The following is a 22,052-nucleotide window of genomic DNA, read 5'->3' on the forward strand; positions in this document are numbered from 1 at the left end:
AGGTCGTTGTAGCTAGGCTCAATACCGTTTCTTCCAAATCCACCAGAAACAAACGCAAAATAATTCTATTTAAAAAAGCGGATAAAGTGTCACTAGAAGCCTTCCTAAGAGACAATCTCCATTCATTCCGAACTGACTATGCAAATGTAGACGAGATGTGGCTCAAATTCAAAGATGTAGTAGGAGCAGCAATTGAGAGATTCATACCTCATAAATTGGTAAGAGATGGAAATGATCCCCCATGGTACACAAAACAGCTCCGAACGCTGTTACAGAGGCAACGGATAAAGCATGCGAAGTTCAGAAGAACGCGAAATCCCGAAGATTGGCTAAAATGTACAGACGCGTGAAATTTGTCACGGACATCAATGCGAGATGCCTTTAATAGGTTCCACAACGAAACATTGTCTCGAAATTTGGTAGAAAATCTGAAGAAATTCTGGTCGTATGTAAAGTACACAAGCGGCAAGAAGCTGTCAATACCTTCGCTGCGCAGTGCCGATGGTACTGTTACCGACGACTGTGCCGCTAAAGCGGAGTTATTGAACGCAGTTTTCCGAAATTCCTTCATCAGGGAAGACGAATGGAATATTCCAGAATTTGAAACACGAACAGCTGCTAGCATGAGTTTCTTAGAAGTAGATACCTTCGGGATTGCGAAACAACTCAAATCGCTTGATATGGACAAGTCTTCAGGACCAGTTTGTAAACCGATTAGGTTCCTTTCAGATTACGCTGATACAATAGCTCCCTACTTAGCAATCATATACATTCGCTCGCTCATCGATAGAACTGTACCTACAGATTGGAAAATTGCGCAGGTCGCACCAGTGTTTAAGAAGGGTAGTAGGAGTAATCCATCGAACTACAGACCTATAACATTGACGTCGGTTTGCAGTAGGGTTTTGGAGAATATACTGTATTCAAACATTATGAATCACATCAAAGGGAACGATCTATTGATACGTAATCAGCATGGTTTCAGAAAACATCGTTCTTGTGCAACGCAGCTAGCACTTTATTCGCACGAAGTAATGGCCGCTATCGACAGGGGATCTCAAGTTGATTCCGTATTTCTAGATTTCCGGAAAGCTTTTGACACAGTTCCTCACAAGCGACTTCTAATCAAGCTGCGGGCCTACGGGGTATCGTCTCAGTTGTACGACTGGATTTGTGATTTTCTGTCAGGAAGGTCGCAGTTCGTAGTAAAAGACGGAAAATCATTGAGTAAAACTGAAGTGATATCATGTGCTCTCCAGGGAAGCGTCCTGGGACCTCTGCTGTTCCTGATCTATATAAATGACCTGGATGACAATCTGAGCAGTTCTCTTAGGTTGTTCGGAGATGATGCTGTAATTTACCGTCTAGTAAGGTCATCCGAAGACCAGTATCAGTTGCAAAGCGATTTAGAAACGATTGGTGTATGGTGTGGCAGGTGGCAGTTGACGCTAAATAACGAAAAGTGTGAGGTGATCCACATGAGTTCCAAAAGAAATCCGTTGGAATTCGATTACTCGATAAATAGTACAACTCTCAAGGCTGTCAATTCAACTAAGTACCTGGGTGTTTAAATTACGAACAACTTCAGTTGGAAAGACCACATAGATAATATTGTGGGGAAGGCGAGCCAAAGGTTGCGTTTCATTGGCAGGACACTTAGAAGATGCAACAAGTCCACTAAAGGGACAGCTTACACTACACTCGTTCGTCCTCTGTTAGAATATTGCTGCGCGGTGTGGGATCCTTACCAGGTGGGATTGACGGAGGACATCGAAAGGGTGTAAAAAAGGGCAGCTCGTTTTGTATTATCACGTAATAGGGGAGAGAGTGTGGCAGATATGATACGCGAGGTGGGATGGAAGTCATTAAAGCAAAGACGTTTTTCGTCGCGGCGAGATCTATTTACGGAATTTCAGTCACCAACTTTCTCTTCCGAATGCGAAAATATTTTTTTGAGCCCAACCTACATAGGTAGGAATGATCATCAAAATAAAATAAGAAAATCAGAGCTCGAACAGAGAGGTCTAGGTGTTCGTTTTTCCCGCACGCTGTTCGGGAGTGGAATGGTAGAGAGACAGTATGATTGTGGTTCGATGAACCCTCTGCCAAGCACTTAAATGTGAATTGCAGAGTAATCATGCAGATGTAGATGTACCTGAATAACAGTGTTTACCGCAGGAACATTCATACACGTGCTGAGCGGAAGCGCCGCATATCAAGAGAGGCATCCAGCAAACCTAGGACATGGTTCTTTCTACTGTGCAGAATGCAATCCTGCACATTCAGACTCTTCTGGACACTGATGGGCGCCATTTGAGCTCCTTTTGTAGCAGTAATGGTACAGCTATGTAATGGTATGATGTACCGTAGCAGCACATTAAAAGTGTTTCTCTACCCCATGTTCTTCACATTAGTGCTACCAAGTTTGCCACTCCTACGGTAGTTAGTTTCCGTTTTATAACATGTTAATAGGGGAAGTTTAACTATAACCACCTGGTATATCCACAGCGGCAGTCTTTTGTTATAACTTGTGATCTGCAACATACACACATTGTACATCTGCTCCCTAGTTTTACTAAGCGGAGCTCAAGAGGACCGCGAGGCTCACACGTACATAAGCACGCGAATGTAACTACCCGAAACCCAGTGACAACAAGAAGGTAATCAGAGAATCTTGCCCCGACACATGAATACTTGAGTATACCTCCGCTTTTCTGAAACGAATGGCAGATTCCCTTCGCTTCCTTTAAGGTACCAGTGTGTAACGCCGGAAATGCATATCCTCCTATTTCCATCTATTGCACCGCAAATTTTTTTTCCTTATTTTGCTACCTGAAGATATAACATTTCTGTGTCTTTGTATATTGTAATTGTTCTACTATTTGTATATATATGCATTTATGTCGATGTACTGTATAATTGGTTTGTTTTGTGAATATTATTTGTATTTATACGCTGGGTCTGGCCTAGGAAAAACTATGCTATCGAACGAATACATCGATAGGTCGTGTGGAGAACCAAAGTGTTGAGGATCTTTGGTAGTGTTAACTCTGTCGCGTGGAGCGCGGGCAAAGGTGGAGTCTGGCTGGAGTAGTGCGGTTGAGCAGGTGTGTTGTGTGACGCTCCCGCGAGTTGCCGCGCTTTCGGGATTTGGCAGCATGTAATCGCGCTCGACTTGCTATGATAGTTTCTGACACGGTGTCGCGGACGGGAAGCATTAGCTGGCGCACATCTAGAGCCCGTTTCGCCTGATGACCGTGTGGAGAAGAAAGCGCGCCAACATACAGCTTCTGAAACAGCGACGGCAGACAATGAGTGACTGTAGTCACCTCCTCGATCGACGACTTCAAACCTTCAATCAACCAACAAGGAGGACTGGTAGCACGTAAAGTTTTAGAACTGTATGGCAGATCTCAGCTTTTCAAGCTGTTGAATTTATCTCACTAAATTACAGCAACGTAGCATGAAACTTTGTTGCTCATTGTCCCTATTGCATTACCAAGCAGGGTCCCTTCCTTTTCCGGAATGAACCCGAGTGTCGTTGAAATTCAAACGCCAGCATTAAAGTAATATCATTCGATTTCACTGCTTTAATTTCAAAGTATTGATAGCTGACTACAATATTTATATTACACAAGCACAAATTAAGAGTGCGAGTTTTGTTACCGTATTTTAGCTTACCTGTGACTGCAGCTCAGCTTGGTACGTACTAAATTTTACTATTGTTAATTGTTCAGAATCATTTAATTCAAGTTCAAAGTTAAATCTCTTACTTCTAAATTGCGTATATTCAAGTAGCTTTTGAAATGATTGTTGAGGTAGCCCAAGACTAACCGTATTTTATTGAATTTCGATGTGCTTCAGAAACAAAGCTCACTATTAATTTCAGTCACTAAATTAACTTTAAATTTTCCGGTTTTATTAATCCTTTTGCTAAATTAAGTCAGAGTGTAGCGAAATTTATTACTTCTGACAAACTTTCAGTTTTCACACTACACGTGTCAACCTTCAGTTGCCACGCTTCTAGTGTTAATTATATGTGTAATAACCTTTCTTTTTTCAGTTACTGTAGTAATTGTCCGTAGGACAGGCGACCGTAATTTCCCCCAAATCTCAAATATCTAATTACCGCTAGTTAATTGTTAAAGTAACGGCCGCACATTTATTTTCTTTATTAACTTTACCCCTTTTCAAAATTAACTTCCACCAGTTTCATTTGCATTTTTCCTTTCATTTAGATGTAACCCTTTCCTTCCTCTTTACCGACAGATTAACATCGGTGACGATTGCTTTTCCCAAATTTCCATTAGGTACCCGCGGTTTAATTTTTCACTGTCATTAAGGTCGATAAGTGAGGAGGAAGTTACAAGTGGATAAACAGTTCCTCAAGTGGCTCCAAACACACCTACACAACAGGCTTACCATGTAACGAACTGACTCCCTGCCCACCGTGGCAGTTCAGATCTCGGCCCACAAGTCCTTTACTGTTGTCAATAGGTGGTCCACCATACAACTTGTGGGGTGGTCATGTCATATGGTTTTTGTCTGGCATCGATATGCTTGTCAGAGAGACAGCAAGCTACGTTACTGTTAAACAATCCTCCGTCTTGACGTGTCACAATCTTTGCTCATGAGCAGTGTGATACACTCTTAATTGAATGTGTGACATGACGGACGTATTTAGTAGTGCTGTGTGGACTTTTGATTGTATATTTAAGGTGAAGAAAGGACAGCAAGGATGAGTATGATGGGTACACACTGCGCGAGTGCGATACATTTTCTAGTATCAGTTCGCCGGCCGGGGTGGCCGAGCTGTTTTAGGCGCTGCAGTCTGGAACCGTGCGACCGCTACGGTCGCAGGTTCGAATCCTGCCTCGGGCATGGATGTGTGTGATGTCCTTAGGTTAGTTAGGTTTAAGTAGTTCTAAGTTCTAGGGGACTGATGACCTCAGAAGTTAAGTCCCATAGTGCTCAGAGTCATTTGATCCATTTCTACTATCACTTCGCTAGATGCTTAAAGAAACAAGTTGAAATGAGTAAAAAAATCGACAAAACATAAGGTGAAATGAGTAAGAAAATCGACAAGTCACAGAAAGCAATTAGTAAATCACTTAGGGGAGGATTTAGAGCTGACCTTAACCAATAATCAGCAGTTTTGCAACTATCACGTGACCTTGAAACAGATAACGAAAACTTAACAGCAAGTCAGCGTAATGACAAGGACGAATTGTTAGCTAAAATAAGTAGTTCAGAGTGCGATAGATACACAGGTAAAAGAGCAGAACCAACATCTTAACACAACGGCAAAAGAAATTAGCGAACAGCTGGAGACTTTGACACTACATTCTGAAGAATAAAAGAAACAGGTAAGTAAAAGAAAATTAATCGGGAAAATAAGAGTTACAGGAACACTATTAACGAAAAGGTCTAGCGTCTTGAAAGAAATTTTGCAAAAACAGACATAATGTCTGAATGGGATAACAGCAATCAGTGATTTTATAATGTTACTTATAATCAGTCTTGATTGCAATTTTTTATTCATATCTTATAATCAGTCTTGATTGCAAATTTTTTTTATTCATAAAAAAATTTGCGATCAAGACTGATCATGAGTACCAAGAGTTACAGGAACACTATTAACGAAAAGATCTAGCGTCTTGAAAGAAATTTTGCAAAAACAGACATAATGTCTGATTGGGATAACAGCCATCAGTGATTTTATAATGTTACTTATAATCTGTCTTGATGGCAATTTTTTTTATTCATATCTTATAATGAGTCTTGATTGCAGATTTTTTTTATTCATAAAAAAAATTGCGATCAAGACTGATTATAAGTACCATCTTGAAAGAAAGCTTAAAGGTGACAATGAAAGGGAAGAATTTGACTCCGTAAAGTCAGAACACTTTGGTGACCATACAGATTTTTGGCGTTTAGACGATTTCTCAAGAGCACAATACCACACATCCAGATACGGTGACGAATCGCCGATTTGGTGCAATGGAGAAAAATCTGGTTCACACAGATATGGCAATTTCGATTACAAACAGTTTTCAGGAAATACAGAAACGAAATTCGCCCCCAAGCTTCGACTGATCTGTTCCTATATTCTTTATCATCAAATTGGCCACTTGAACACAAACTATATTTTTTATGCGGTATTTTGGAAAATGAATCTGCGGCAAGAATACGCTCAGTTGTGCGACATTGCCAAAGCGTAAATAATTTCTGTGCAGAATTTTTGGCAGCCTGCTGGTCGCAGGCCACACAAGATCGAGTTAAATATGTATTACAATGTTACGAAACTTTGAACAGTCTGACTTCTCGAGCCAAGAAAAATGCTTTGAAGACATGATACGCAGAAATCAGTACTTATCAAACCCAAACAGTCCGTCAGATCTAACTCGCATTGAGAAATGTAATTTTGGCCCTGTAAAGATGACTTAGAAGAATTTCAAACATTAGTCCAGGAATAGGAATTGAACAGTGACAACGGTTTGACGGAAGGGTACAATAACAATCACAACGGGAAGTATGACACGCGTGACTCTTTTTGTACCGCGTGGAAACAAAACTTATGGGACCTCGAACAACAAACACAAACACAAAAACGTTTACAGACGGCAGTTGAATAGTGGTTATAGTTATATACGTAATTTCAGGAGCCCTGGCTATAAACAGAAAAGCTAACAGAAGAGGAACTATGGTAATAAAACACGCATAACCACATTAGTCACAGACAGTACCAGCACTCACATTTTAGTCACACAAATTCTCATGGCTACACTTCAGGTAGACTGAATAAGCAAAATTCAAGGCACAACAACAGTTATGCATATAGCAACTAACACGGTCAACACCGACAAAGAGTAATCAGCATCATAACGCACAGTGGAAATTCTGGGAGGGCAATCCAGCGCGACAGATACAAATAGTTAATTCACCAACTCCATAAGATAATCAACGTCGAGGAAGCAATACAAGACAATCACTCGCGATTCCGGCAGCCAGCAATTCTGTAGATGACACAAAACACGTCCCTGCCGAACCTTCATACTTCGTGCGTTTTGAAGAGATTAGAGACATTTTACAGGAAGAGACTGACGAGAAACAAAACTCTATAGTATATAGTGTAAGAAACATTTCAGTAGGTAACACTACACCTTCCGCTGTCCTTGACTCCGGGAGCCCTATTTCTATGGTTAGTGACACTGCATTCCATAAATTTATGACAACATCCGACGGTCGATTTCACGTAAGATTAACACACAAGGAGCGATTTCTAGAAAACGTGTTGACGTGAAGCACCAAACCTATTTAGACTTTCGGTGTCTAGGTTATAAATTTTTCGGTGAATTTCTTCATTGTTCCTCTCTTGTCTACTGCAATGATATTAGAAGTAGATTTCCCTAACAAATGTTCTGCATGTCAATGACACTGAAGGTTAGTCAGTTTCATTAACATTTCAAGACTGAGCTCGAAACAAGAAGAAGAATTTTTTTTTTTTTTTTTTTTTTTTTTTTTTTTTTTTTACAGCTCGCCGACAGAAAGGATCTTCTCGACATTCTGCGCACACATTCCATTTTTTTTAACATCGTGTAGTAACTATTAAGGGTTTCCAATATAAATTCCAAGTCACAGAGTACAAAAAGTTTTACGTTAAACCACTCATCATTCCAGCTTGCTACAGAAAAAAAGTGAAGGCAGAAGGTCAGCCCGTGCTACAACAGGGAATCATGGCACCCCCCGACAGTTCATATATTGTGAAGAAGAAAGATGGCTCGATTACACTTACTATTGTTTCGATAGAAACAGAGGGACCACAAACATTAGATTTACCTGACTGGTTCAAATGGCACGTAACATCCTATGTTGACGATACTTATTGCAGATAAATCTTGGTCACAACATAACCGTATTTTAAGAGCTTACTGCACATTTTTTTTTAAGATTCGGGGATCACTGCCAGCTTAGAAAAATCAGAGTTAGGAAGAACATTTATAAAATAATTCATATAATTTCATCAGGAGGTACTGAACCATACACAGAGAAACTTGAAGCAATTACAGCATTCCCCACTGTTGCCACAAAACGCAAAACTCGAAGTTTCCTTTGTTTAGCCAAATTTTAAGCCGTCTTTTAAGTATTAAAATTTTAGCTGCTCTTAAGTTATGTTCACTTAATGGGAAAAAACATCATATGGCACTGGGATGAACATGCAGAGAGTGGAATTTCAGCGTTTGAAAGCTGCACTTCTTAATACTCCAATTCTACCTCATCCTGAATTATCACGAGACTTCTGCTTGACAGCGAACTCAAAAACTGGGCTTGGCTCTCATCAGTAGGAGGACTAAGTATGTGCCAGGCCATGTGCATTGTTGCCAAATTTATTGAAGATGGCGGCGATGACGTCATCCAAGATGGCGGCTTTTGGCGGGAAAATAGGCCAATTGTGCTACATCTACAAACCTATCCTCAAGAAATAATGGCGGGAATTTTTAATTTTTGTGGGGAAAATAGGCCAATTGTGCTACGTCCACTAACCTAAGCCACCAGAAGAAAAAATGGCGGGAAGTTTGACTTCCAAAAGGATAATGCATGCAAAAACCGTACTTGTCTTTATTATTATTGATTACCATTTATTAACATTCATTATCATTTATTATTATTTATTATCATTTATTATTATTATTGACCTGCCTTCACTAGAAAATTCCAGCCAAATTCAAATTCCAACACAACAATGGCTGCAAAACCTTACTTTTGTTTATTATTATTCATTATTATTTATTAACATTCATTATCATTCATTGTCATTTATTATCATTCATTATCATTTATTATTATAGGCCTACCTCCACTAGAAAATTGCGCCAAATTCAAATTCCAACACGATAATGTCTCGAACACTAAACTTCTGTCTATTATTACCATTTATTATTTATTCACGATGTCCGATTTTGTCGGCGAGAAAGCCATTTTCCTTACATCCATAACAAAAATCTCTCACAAGTTCAAATCCCAACACCATAATTGATCACATGTGCGAGCTTTCTCCATCAATTATCTTTTTCACTGTGAGCCTATCATAATCGTGTCAAATAATAAACTGCTCTTATAGTAACGTAAGTCACGTCCTTTGATTTTGCAGGGGGGAAGGGTCTGAAGACATTATTTCAAGCAGTACAGTAATCACTTGTTCTCCAACACAGTCGGCACACACATCTTTGATATCGCAGTGCAGTCACCACGCCGTCTGCGCTCCATCTGCATTAGTTCAAATCCTCGCCATCCCCTGGCCAGCGCGCGGAGACACTGCCTACGCCTGTCACCTGAGGCGGCCGGTCACTAGCGTGGGCGGCGAGCCCAGCGATCGCTCCCACGTAGTAAACATGTTTTCGCTGGACACGCTGGACTTTGCCGAGTTTGACGTCACAGCGGGCACTACTCCGCTCACCACGTGTATTCATCGCCTCCGCACGTTTCCCCTCCAAAATTGTCTGCCTAGGAGACGAATCACACAACGGTCGGCCGTTTCCCTGCAACACTTTCGGCGCCACGTTCAAACCTGTAGATGCCGACCGCTCACCGTCCATCACGTGTGCCTGTGCAAGCGACAACGCACTGCTACACTTTTGGCGGCAAAGTTTGCTCGACAGTGCAATCCCTCATGACTATATAACAGCACATTTGGACCACACTAGAACGCCCGCTGATTGACTCGCTCTCGCGCGCTCGTAATAATTGTACGATCGCTGCGCCGCCACCCCACTTTCGTCACACACCCTCCATACACGCGACGGACATAGCCTTCTGTAAGTACCTGGATAATGACTCTTTATTTCAGACATTACGGTCAAGGAGGTGTGTCCCAACTGACTTCTCCATGCCCACACAGAGAAACTGCAGAGCGCAGCTGACGAATGCGCGGCCGGCTGAGCCCGCTCCATCGGCAGCCTCCTGGCCGCCTGAAGTCAAGCGACCAGCGGTGCCCGCACACCGCAACAGCCAGCCGCGCTCGCCTCAGAGTCCGACTACGTGAACATCTTTCCGCGCCCGCGAGCACTTAAGGCTGGACAGGATGGGACCTGTCGACGGCGTGCCGGACAAAGGATACGTTTGGCGCCCGAGTTTGACCAACAGTGGAATCCACCATGACCGTATAACAGCGCGCTTGCTCGTCGTAAGAATGCTCGCCAATTCACTCTCACCACCCCGCTATATTAAATAATTGAATTTACAATTTCATATACATATGCAAACGTGTTCAACTCCCTAATTTCAACTACTTTTCTACGACCAGACTGCCACCTCCTCCTCCTAGGAACCAGCGCCAAGTTTGAAATCTGCCAGTAAACAAAGCTAACTTGCGCTTCAACCACCATCCTATGAAAATTGTTTCAAACTAAGCCACCAGCACTCAACCTCTTCCTACACGTTTCTGGTAAACGGACTCACCCTGCATTAGGTCCATGGATGGAGGAACGAGTTTACTTTATTTAGGAATGGAGTATATGTCTCACACCGACTTGTCCCACATCATACAGACCTGCAAAATACTCCTGCATAACTCATGTATAATGTTCTACACACACGCTTGCTAATTTTAAACAGTTAAAAATAACTCATAGCACAGCCTACAGACATACGAACCACTCGTAAATAATATAAAACATTTACCTCCAAATAGCCAAACAATTAATTTTCGTAAATACTTTCAGTGCATACGCTGATGGAAGTCGGAAAAAGTGTATTTTATTTATTTGCGACATATCTTTTTGAAACTTTTACGTCTCATAGGATTCGATATGTAAGGCTGACATAAGGCAGTTTCTGAACTCCAGTAGTGCACTACATTTGCCAACACAACCATACCCATCAAGATATTCATTCCAATCCAGACCTGTAAATTTGTCCAGTTATTTGTCTACTCACTCACATTCTGACCAGATTGCAGTTATTGATCAAAAACAGCTCAGACTGCGCTGTGCTGCTCGGGGAAGTAAGGAATGGCTCTGAGCACTATGCGACTCAACTTCTGAGGTCATCAGTCGCCTAGAACTTAGAACTAATTAAACCTAACTAACCTAAGGACATCACACACATCCATGCCCGAGGCAGGATTCGAACCTGCGACCGTAGCGGTCACGCGGTTCCAGACTGAAGCGCCTGTAACCGCACGGCCACACCGGCCGGCACGAAGTAAGGAAGGGCTGCACTTTATTTATTTGGAGCCCTTTTATTTAGTCGTGGAGTATATTTGTCACAAAACACCCACACTGATCCCACTGTGGTCATCTGACACAGGCCACAAATACCTAAAAAACTCCTAATTTCACCACACAATAGCAAACAGCTCTTACATAATGCAGTACATATTATCAGCAGACGAGCTCTGTACTCTTTAACTCTCCAAATAAAGCACCGTACAGTGCACAGACATGCTCGCAAAATAGTGCAACAGACGCGCCCAAACACCACCAGCTGCCAAACCGACCAATAGTCTCTGCTCGGCTTCCTCCAAACATGACCTCAACACAGTCGCATTCGCACCTATCACCGGAGAAATTGATGTCGCCTATTCGCCTTAGATTACGCTCCAAGGCAGGCCGTACGCGCGTGCGGTCGATGGGGAAGGGGATTCCAGAGTCTCCAGCCAAGTTCAGCTTCCGAGCGCTCGTGACAGCCGACACATGTGAAAGCTGCATTGTTCTTCTCATGTATACCGCCGGCGTCTCAGGTCTGGACCTGCCTTCACGTCTATTCTCAGAATAGCATATAGCTTGTTGACACACTCGATTAACGCGGCCAGGAAAACATTTACTACTCGCATGCAACCGTGATGGTGACGGAATGGATGAGGAACAATTAGGTAGCGATGTTGCGGGGTATGTAGGTCAATGCCGAGGTGAGGATGGTCTTTTAACATAAGATGACTAGATAGCTATGTGGCCGCCATACGCAGAGATATTGATCGAGTACTATGTGCGAGGTCTTAGAAATCTGTATAGCGTTGTCTGGTATAATTTGATCGTATTTATGTGTTTGAGAATTAAGTGTGAATGGACGTGCTGAGCAGTCATCTATGAATGGTCGCAATGATACTTGCAAAGTAGATGATGTATGGTTTGGCTTTGATACTGAAATTAAGAAAACAAGCTGTCATATGATTGGCCAGTGTTGGACTTACTGTAAAATTTTTCGCGATATCAGCTGTGATGGATAACATTACAGTAGATCGGTGGTGTCTTATCGATCGCATCTGTGCATTGGGTACTACATGATGATTGGTTGATGTACCGCAACATCCAGGGTTGCTAGCACCGAAAACGGTGATCCTGTACTTGTGTGCAAAAATGACCAATCACTAGAATTGGAATGCAGAGTTATAAACTATTCGGTCACTGTGGCAAATAAGTTTAAATGTAGAGTTGGTTAATCACTTTCGATAGAAGTCACTACAACGCCAGCAGGCTCTTCTATTTTCCTCGTGTTGTGGCTGTCCTTTATTTAAAATCATTCAATGTTATACTATCGACAGTAAGAATATAATTTTTAAAGTGCAAGGTACAGTTTCCTGTGAGAAGCCGTGCATCAGTCCGTGTTAATGTCTGTTTAGAATCAGACAATGACTTCGAAGTCGCGGCAGAAAGACGAAATGCTCGGCAGTGTGCAAAAGCGTGTTAGAATACACTGTTTGAACAAGGGCCAGAGGCAGCTTCTCATTCGCTTAGAGTATGGGTGATCAAAGTTTAATGGGGTCTCTGCAGCGTGTGTGTATACTTAATATGATCTTATTCATATAGGCATCTGTCGTTTGAGGTGTTGGATTTGGTGAGGTGGATGGTTGCACCTGAGTGATTGGGGGCGGGGGGGGGGGGTGTATTGTGAATTCCGTTTGTCCGCGCTGGAGATGGATCGCATTGGTGCCTTCATGTCTTTTTCACTGTTTGATGGTAGAGGATAAAGATGATAGGGTGTTGAGGATCTGTAGTACTTGTACCTAGTTTGAGGCGTACAATATTGTGCGCATTTCCGGCGAATGGTCAAAACAAGGTCCTGTTACAGTAACTTAGTTCGTTCTGTTTATAGACAGGTTGCAGAAGGTAATAGATATGTCTTTCTCCGACTTACATTGCAGAGATCAGATGGGTGAAGATAAATGCATACTCTTCTATGCTTAGAAAGGGAGAAGGCTTTTTTATTATTAAGAGAGTTTTGGCAGGAGTGAATATGCTTTTATATATGCGAGTGGAATTTGTGAGTGAAGGGTGAATGACGTCAGGTTCGCTGGCTGGGGGAGACACTATTTACATGTCCTGTTGGAGATGCAACGGGGAGATAGAGATCTGCGCTATTCAGGAATCCATTTGTGCACTGTATGTCGTTAGACAATAACTGGAGAGCAGGTATACGGAGAGCCCACTTCAGCATTCTGGTTCTGGGGCTGATTGGACGGCTGATTAGATGGACAGCTATGTGGCTTTGACATGCCGCCGGCGGCGCTCGGACACTCGCTTTGTAAGGCGCTATGGGATTAGTTTGAGCATTTAGTACTGTAATATTGAAGGTCATGTCCTCAGCGGGACCGCTGTGTAATTGAGTAAGTGTGTTTACGTATTTGAAGATATGTTTCACGAATGGTGATGTTAAGTTGATGGCGCAGTTTAGCTACCAATGTAAAAAAAAAAAAAAATAGCTGTCTCCTGCTGAAAGAAAGAAAGAGAGAAAGAAAGGGTGACCTTGCCCCCAGACCTGATGGATGAATTATTAGATAAGAGCAAGTGATAGTTGAATGATGCTATGTGTTCGGATATAGGAGTCTCTAAACAGCGGGGCGAGATTTTTTTTATGTGGAAATTTATGCAATCTATAGATAGTGAAATTCGACCTCTAGTGACAACAGTTAAGAGCGGAAAAATAGGTACCAATCGAGCGCTGGCAGAATGTTGCGGAATGATAATAATATTTAATTGAAGGTGGAGGTGGTAAATATGGACCAGGCTTTGAATATTGTCGTATGTGCTTGATGCTCTGTATAAAATTTTGACTCTTCAATTGCGGTTGGTATTTCTAGGTGTGTGTAAAATTAATTTTACTGTTGAAAGTGCGAGAAAGATGAGTTGATTGGTGTTTAGATAGAGGCTACGCTTGTAATTCGAAAAGAGGAGATGAGAATGGTAAATTGATTGATGGGAATGGTTTGTGGGGTGATATATGAGTGTCAAGATAGGGTTGAGAACGTTTGCGTATGTTCATGGTGGGATGGGTGTGAGGTTAGGTGCGGTGGGAGGTGTAAATTAGATCTTATCTAAAAAAAGGAAAATGTTGTAAAGTAAGAATAATATTGAGAAGGTTTTTAGATTGCTGGTCACTCGATGAGGCGAGAGCAAGGATGTGAAGTTATGTTTAGTTAAAGGGCCTTGTAATGTCGTGTGAGGAGCAATGTGTAGTGTGCTACAGTGTCATAGGAGGTAAACACATGTGCTGCTATGATGTGTCTAGCGTATGGAGGCTGCGCTTCGGAAATGCTACGTTGATATAAAGTTGACTTTCACCCGCGTTCGGTGGTCGCCGCTCGGGATCGCGGACCTGGGCGGATGGATGTGACTGCTGACGAGCGCGTTGACCACGCCAACCCACACTTGCGGAAGCCGAGCAGGGGCTGTACGAGGTCTGAAATCAGATGGATGGGTGACTTCACGATCATGTGGGCAGGGTGCAGAGTGGGGGTACCTGCGCACGTCTGCTGACTTATTTTTCGAGCGGATCTGCAGGCTCTGCTATGAATTATCAGGGTAGCTGACGATACTGAGCGTATCTACACATCTGTGTAATGTATAATTTAGTAGCAGTTTGCTATAGAGTGTACTTAAATTATGATTGTGTTCGTGTCTGTGGGCTGTGCAACATGGCCCAGGGCACATCTGCGATTGGTGTTTTGTGATGCGTGATAGATGCACTGTATGTTTAAATAAGTTGTTCGAAAAAAATAAATAGAGTGTTCCCAATGATTACACGCGCCTGAGCGCAGATCAGAGTGATTTGGGTTTCCGTCACCATATCGGTTGTATGCGAGTAGTAAATGATTTCCTGGCCGCGCTAATCGAGTGTGTCAACAAGCTATATGCTATTCTGAGAATAGACGTGAAGGCAGGTCCAGACCTGAGACGCCGGCGGTATACATGAGAAGAACAATGCAGCTTTCACATGTGTCGGCTGTCACGAGAGCTCGGAAGCTGAACTTGGCTGGAGACTCTGGAATCCCCTTCCCCGCCGACCGCACGCGCGTGCGGCCTGCCTTGGAGCGTAATCTAAGGCGAATAGGCGATGTCAATTTCTCCGGTGATAGGTGCGAATGCGACTGTGTTGAGGCCATGTTTGGAGGAAGCCGAGCAGAGACTATTGGTCGGTTTGGCAGCTGGTGGTGTTTGGGTGCGTCTGTTGCACTATTTTGCGAGCATGTCTGTGCACTGTACGGTGCTTTATTTGGAGAGTTAAAGAGTACAGAGCTCGTCTGCTGATAATATGTACTGCATTATGTAAGAGCTGTTTGCTATTGTGTGGTGAAATTAGGAGTTTTTTAGGTGTTTGTGGCCTGTGTCAGATGACCACAGTGGGATTAGTGTGGGTGTTTTGTGACAAATATACTCCACGACTAAATAAAAGGGCTCCAAATAAATAAAGTGCAGCCCTTCCTTACTTCCCCGAGCAGCACAGCGCAGTCTGAGCTGTTTTTGCACAATAACTGCAATCTGGTCAGAATGTGAGTGAGTAGACAAATAACTGGACAAATTTATCTGTAGAGGAGTTACAGGTCTGGATTGGAACGAATATCTTGATGGGTATGGTTGTGTTGGCAAATATAGTGCACTACTGGAGTTCAGAAACTGCCTTATGTCAGCCTTACATATCGAAACCTATGAGAAGTAAAAGTTTCAAAAAGATATGTCGCAAATAAATAAAGTACACTTTTTCCTCCTTCGATCAGCGTATGCACTGCAATTATTTACGAAAATTAGTTGTTTGGCTATTTGGAGGTAAATGTTTTACATTATTTGCGAGCGGTTCGTATGTCTGTAGGCTGTGCTATGAGTTATTTTTAACTGTTTACGATTAGCAAGTGTGTCTATAGAACATTATAAATGAGTTATGTAGGAGTGTTTTGCAAGTCTGTATGATGTGGGACAAGTCGGTGTGAGACATATACTCCATTCCTAAATAAAGTAAACTCGTTCCTCCATCCATGGACCTAATGCAGGGTGAGTCCGTTTACCAGAAATGTGTAGGAAGAGGTTGAGTGCTGATGGCTTAGTTTGAAACAATTTTCATAGGATGGTGGTTGAAGCGCAAGTTAGCTTTGTTTACTGGCAGATTTCAAACTTGGCGCTGGTTCCTAGGAGGAGGAGGTGGCAGTCTGGTCGTAGAAAAGTAGTTGAAATTAGGGAGTTGAACACGTTTGCATATGTATATGAAATTGTAAATTCAATTATTTAATATAGCGGGGTGGTGAGAGTGAATTGGCGAGCATTCTTACGACGAGCAAGCGCGCTGTTATACGGTCATGGTGGATTCCACTGTTGGTCAAACTCGGGCGCCAAACGTATCCTTTGTCCGGCACGCCGTCGACAGGTCCCATCCTTTCCAGCCTTAAGTGCTCGCGGGCGCGGAAAGATGTTCACGTAGTCGGACTCTGAGGCGAGCGCGGCTGGCTTTGCGGTGTGCGGGCACCGCTGGTCGCTTGACTTCAGGCGGCCAGGAGGCTGCCGATGGAGCGGGCTCAGCCGGCCGCGTGTTCGTCGGCTGCGCTCTGCAGTTTCTCTGTGTGGGCATGGAGAAGTCAGTTGGGACACACCTGCTTGACCGTAATGTCTGAAATAAAGAGTCATTATCCAGGTACTTACAGAAGGCTATGTCCGTCGCGTGTATGGAGGGTGTGTGACGAAAGTGGGGTGGCGGCGCAGCGATCGTACAATTATTACGAGCGCGCGAGAGCGAGTCAATCAGCGGGCGTTCTAGTGTGGTCCAAATGTGCTGTTATATAGTCATGAGGGATTGCACTGTCGAGCAAACTTTGCCGCCAAAAGTGTAGCAGTGCGTTGTCGCTTGCACAGGCACACGTGATGGACGGTGAGCGGTCGGCATCTACAGGTTTGAACGTGGCGCCGAAAGTGTTGCAGGGAAACGGCCGACCGTTGTGTGATTCGTCTCCGAGGCAGACAATTTTGGCGGGAAACGTGCGGAGGCGATGAATACACGTGGTGAGCGGAGTAGTGCCCGCTGTGACGTCAAACTCGGCAAGTTCCAGCGTGTCCAGCGAAAACATGTTTACGACGTGGGAGTGATCGCTGGGCTCGCCGCCCACGCTAGTGACCGGCCGCCTCAGGTGACAGGCGTAGGCAGTGTCTCCGCGCGCTGGCCAGGGGATGGCGAGGATTTGAACTAATGCAGTTGGAGCGCAGACGGCGTGGTGACTGCACTGCGATATCAAAGATGTGTGTGCCGACTGTGTTGGAGAACAAGTGATTACTGTACTGCTTGAGATAAAGTCTTCAGACCCTTCCTCCCTGCAAAATCAAAGGACGTGACTTACGTTACTATAAGAGCAGTTTATTATTTGACGCGATTATGATAGGCTCACAGTGAAAAAGATAATTGATGGAGAAAGCTCGTACATGTGATCAATTATGGTGTTGGGATTTGAACTTGTGATTGTTTTTTGTTATGGATGAAAGGAAAATGGCTTTCTCGCCGACAAAATCGGACATCGTGAATAAATAATAAATGGTAATAATAGATAGAAGTACAGTTTTCGAGACATTATCGTGTTGGAATTTGAATTTGGCGCAATTTTCTAGTGGAGGTAGGCCTATAATGATAAATGATAATGAATGATAATAAATTATAATGAATGATAATAAATGACAATGAGTGATAATGAATGTTAATAAATAATAATGAATAATAATAAACAAAAGTAAGGTTTTGCAGCCATTGTTGTGTTGGAATTTGAATTTGGATGGAATTTTCTAGTGAAGGCAGGTCAATAATAATAATAAATGGTAATAAATAATGATAAATAATAATTAATGTTAATAAATGGTAATCAATAATAATATAGACAAGTACGGTTTTTGCATGCATTATCCTTTTGGAATTCAAACTTCCCGCCATTTTTTCTTCTGGTGGCTTAGGTTAGTGGACATAGCACAATTGGCCTATTTTCCCCACAAAAATTAAAAATTCCCGCCATTTTTTCTTGAGGATAGGTAAGTAGACATAGCAAGATTGGCCTATTTTCCCGCCAAATCCGCCATCTTGGATTACTTCATGCGATGTTGCCAAGTCTACATGCCGCCATCTTGGATGACATCATCGCCGCCAACTTTAATAAATTTGGCAACAATGCAACGTGTCCTGGCACATACTTAGTTCCCCTACTCTGATATATTACTAAAATTTGAAGAGAATGGCTTACCTGTACAGAGAAGTTCAGCCTTGTCTAAATCAGAAAGAAATTATCGGCAGTTATGTGGGTATTTTCTTAATTTCTGTTCTTCTTATTTGGGAAACATACTAAGGTGTACACTGATCATCGAGCACTCCAATTTTTAATGTCATCTAAAAATCCATAATCGTCTGAAAATCTGGACTTTCTATTCACAAGTGTTTAACTTCACTAATGTTCACATTCCTGGCACTCAAAATGTTGTAGCGGACACTTTATCCCGTGCTCCAATTGGTTTTGTCAAGAACACCACTGAAAATGACGTGGAGAAAAACTTCAGTTTGTTATATACACGAAAGGCAGCCTTTGAAAATTTTTTCTCCTCTCCTCTACGAGGCATAGCGCTGGAACAGCTTAAAGACCTTATCTGGAAATATGTAAATTGTAAATGGTATGACAAAATAAACACTGCAATAAGAGAATTTTATTTGGTATGTAAGATGTACTGTCAGTGACTCTCTTTGGTTTGTGTGCATATATACGATGATTTTGTAAATAAACTTATTTGATATAAACACCCAAGCTATGACCAATTTGATCCGAGAGAATACTTTCACAAACTTCATACTACTTGTTACTTTAATAACATGAGAAACGAATACAGGAAGTTTTAGCAAAATGAAGATTGTGTCAGAAAGTCAAATCATCAACCGTTACACAACGAGCGCTATTATTTCCAATAATTCCTTCTAAACTAAAGAGTTGGCTGCACAGACTCGTTGGGGCCTCTTGTCAGGTCACTCAGTGGGATCTCATACATTTTTGTTGTTATTGAACTGACTTCAAAATTCGTTTCATTCACTTCTTTACGAAATGCTACTGCCAAAACAGTAACCAAAGCCTTTTTCAGTGAGAAGTTTGTCATAATGATAAAATCATTTCCGACGACGGTTCACCATTTCGCTCAAATATTTGGTTACGCACTTTACGTGTCACAAATTTAGACCTGTTTTTATTTCACTCTGTTGGCCTCAATCAAATCCTTCAGAATGCATTATGCTGGAAATTAACAAGCTGTGCAGTATATATTGTCATTGCCAACACCAAAATTGGGAAAAACACATTCACACATTCCAAGAGATACTGAGTGGGTTGCCAGACGATTTCACATTATTATTTCCGGTACTTGTACCCAAAAACCAACAACCACCATATTGTATCAGAGAGTTAATACCATTTCCAGCACCGAAAAAATTACGACATAAAGAAGTAGTAGATACAGCACTGAAAAACATCAAAAAGGCTGCAGGAAGAAGAAAAGAATCTCAGCTTGTGGCCGAGCGGTTCTGGGCGCTTCACTATGGAACCGCGTTGCTGCTACGGTCGCAGATTCTAATCCTGCCACGGGCATGGATGTGTGTGATGTCCTTAGGTTTAGTTATCTTCAAGTAGTTCTAAGTCTAGGGGACTGATGACTTCAGATGTTAAGTCTCATTGTACTTAGAGCCATTTGAACCATTTTGAATCCCAGCAAGGACAAGTAAACACCAAAATGCTACAGATTGGACAGAAAATTCTGGTTAAATCTCACCATTTATTTTGTAAAAGCAAACATCTTAGTCACAAATTCCTATTGTATACAAGGAACCTTATAGGATTCGTGGAATTGTACACGGCGAAATTGTGGAAATTGAAACGACTGGGACACACAGAGCAAGGGACCTCATCACATTTCACATATCAAACCATATATAGAATAATCGTGTATACTAAAGCTGTATCCAGATGACAGAACTACTTCCAACCTGTTTCTAAAATATTTCATCGTTAGAGTGTACAGCAACACTTAGTGATGAACAATGCTATTGCATGCCAGAGCGACTCCCGTGGCGGGGCAGGAAACTTTCGACAAGAATCGGGCGACTATCGTCTCGCAGCAAACTTCATATATAGCGCAACAACTGGAGTGATTTGCTGCTACGACGCATACGCTAAACAGGCTGCTATGAACCTTAAAGTTTTATGTAGAAGTTGAATAAGAACGTGTAATTTCCAATAAAATGAACATTGACAGTATTTTTTTAACCGTTGTGAGAGGATACGGAGGTTACCAGCAATGTGTTGTTCAATTGAGAAATATTTTGGCTATACGCAGCAATGATAATACACACACATATAACAGTTTTTACCCTTTTGATGAGATGTACAGTCTGTTATGGTAACTGTGTTCCCTGGAAAGAAGAGTGATAGGTATTTTGACGTAAGAAGTTGGTCAGTCAATTTTATGTCATGTGGATGCATTTCGTAGTTGTAAGCGTAGAAGGTAAGTTTCTGAAAAGATGTGGTTTTGATGACAATAGTAAATGAATGTAACGTGACTAAAGACAACACAGATATTTCTTTGATGTGGAGTTTACAATAACTGATGCAAATTATTCAACCAGTTTATCAATAATATACTGTAATTTTTTCTTTGGACCAGCATAACTTGTAAGTTATACGTTACAATAATTCGAGAAATGTATATTTTTGTCTTCATTTGTGCACTAAATAAAGTGTTTCTGCAAAGATGTGGCTCAGCATTGATTGCTATTCTGTATTGTGCAACACTCTTTTAATATATGGTACCTCATTGAATTTTTTTGTGATTTGTCTTTGTGGTAGTGTCTGTTTTCTTGTTTACTGATAACTTCTACTTAATTCTGTTGAACTAATCTGTCTTTTCTTTGTCTAACAGATAAACTTCACATATGTGTGAAACGATATCATAACAGCCTATGTGATAGGGAAATTTTAAATGATTGGAAAGTGAAACTGCAGCTCAAGATTCACGAGGTGAGACGTGGATATACCGTATACTTAACACGAGAAAGAAGATACAGTAAATATGTGGACACTACTGATGATGTTTTTCTTACTTTCCAGTCTTACATGACGATGCTATTTTTACTTTTCAGCTTAAATTTTTTTCCATGGCATAGTATAAGATTCCTTTACACATATTTTTCTACTAATATGTGTGACATTCTAGATTAACTGTCTTCTTCTATTTACATATGATGTAACGTAATAATAATCATTCCTTCAGCTTAAGGAATTTTAAGGATGTATTTGCCTTTTTTACTTAGGTCATTTATTGAGTTTCTTGACAATGCATATTCTCTGCGTAAATTATTACTATAGGATGTGGCGCCGTTAGTATAGTAGTTATGTTACGTTTAGTACTGTGCCGGCCGTTGTGGCCGAGCGGTTCTAGGCACTACAGTCTTGGAACTGCGCAACTGCTACGGTCGCAGGTTCGATTCCTGCCTCGGGTATGGATGTGTGTGATGTCTTTAGGTTAGTTAGGTTCAAGTAGTTTTAAGTTCTAGGGGACTGATGACCTCAGATGTTAAGTCCCATAGTGCTCAGAGCCATTTGAACCATTTTATAGTACTGTAGGAAGCTCTCATAAGTCGTTTAAGATGTGTAAGAAATAGTGAAAGATGTGTATGGAGGAAATAAATAAGAAATAGGTAAGAGAAAGCAAAGAAATGATTACAGAGATGAATGTAAGATGAGTAATGGCTAGGTAGGACAATGATGAGAAATGATTAGGTAGGTT

This window comes from Schistocerca nitens, chromosome 8 (genome assembly GCF_023898315.1).
Source record: "Schistocerca nitens isolate TAMUIC-IGC-003100 chromosome 8, iqSchNite1.1, whole genome shotgun sequence".
NCBI classification, from domain to species: Eukaryota; Metazoa; Arthropoda; class Insecta; order Orthoptera; family Acrididae; genus Schistocerca; species Schistocerca nitens.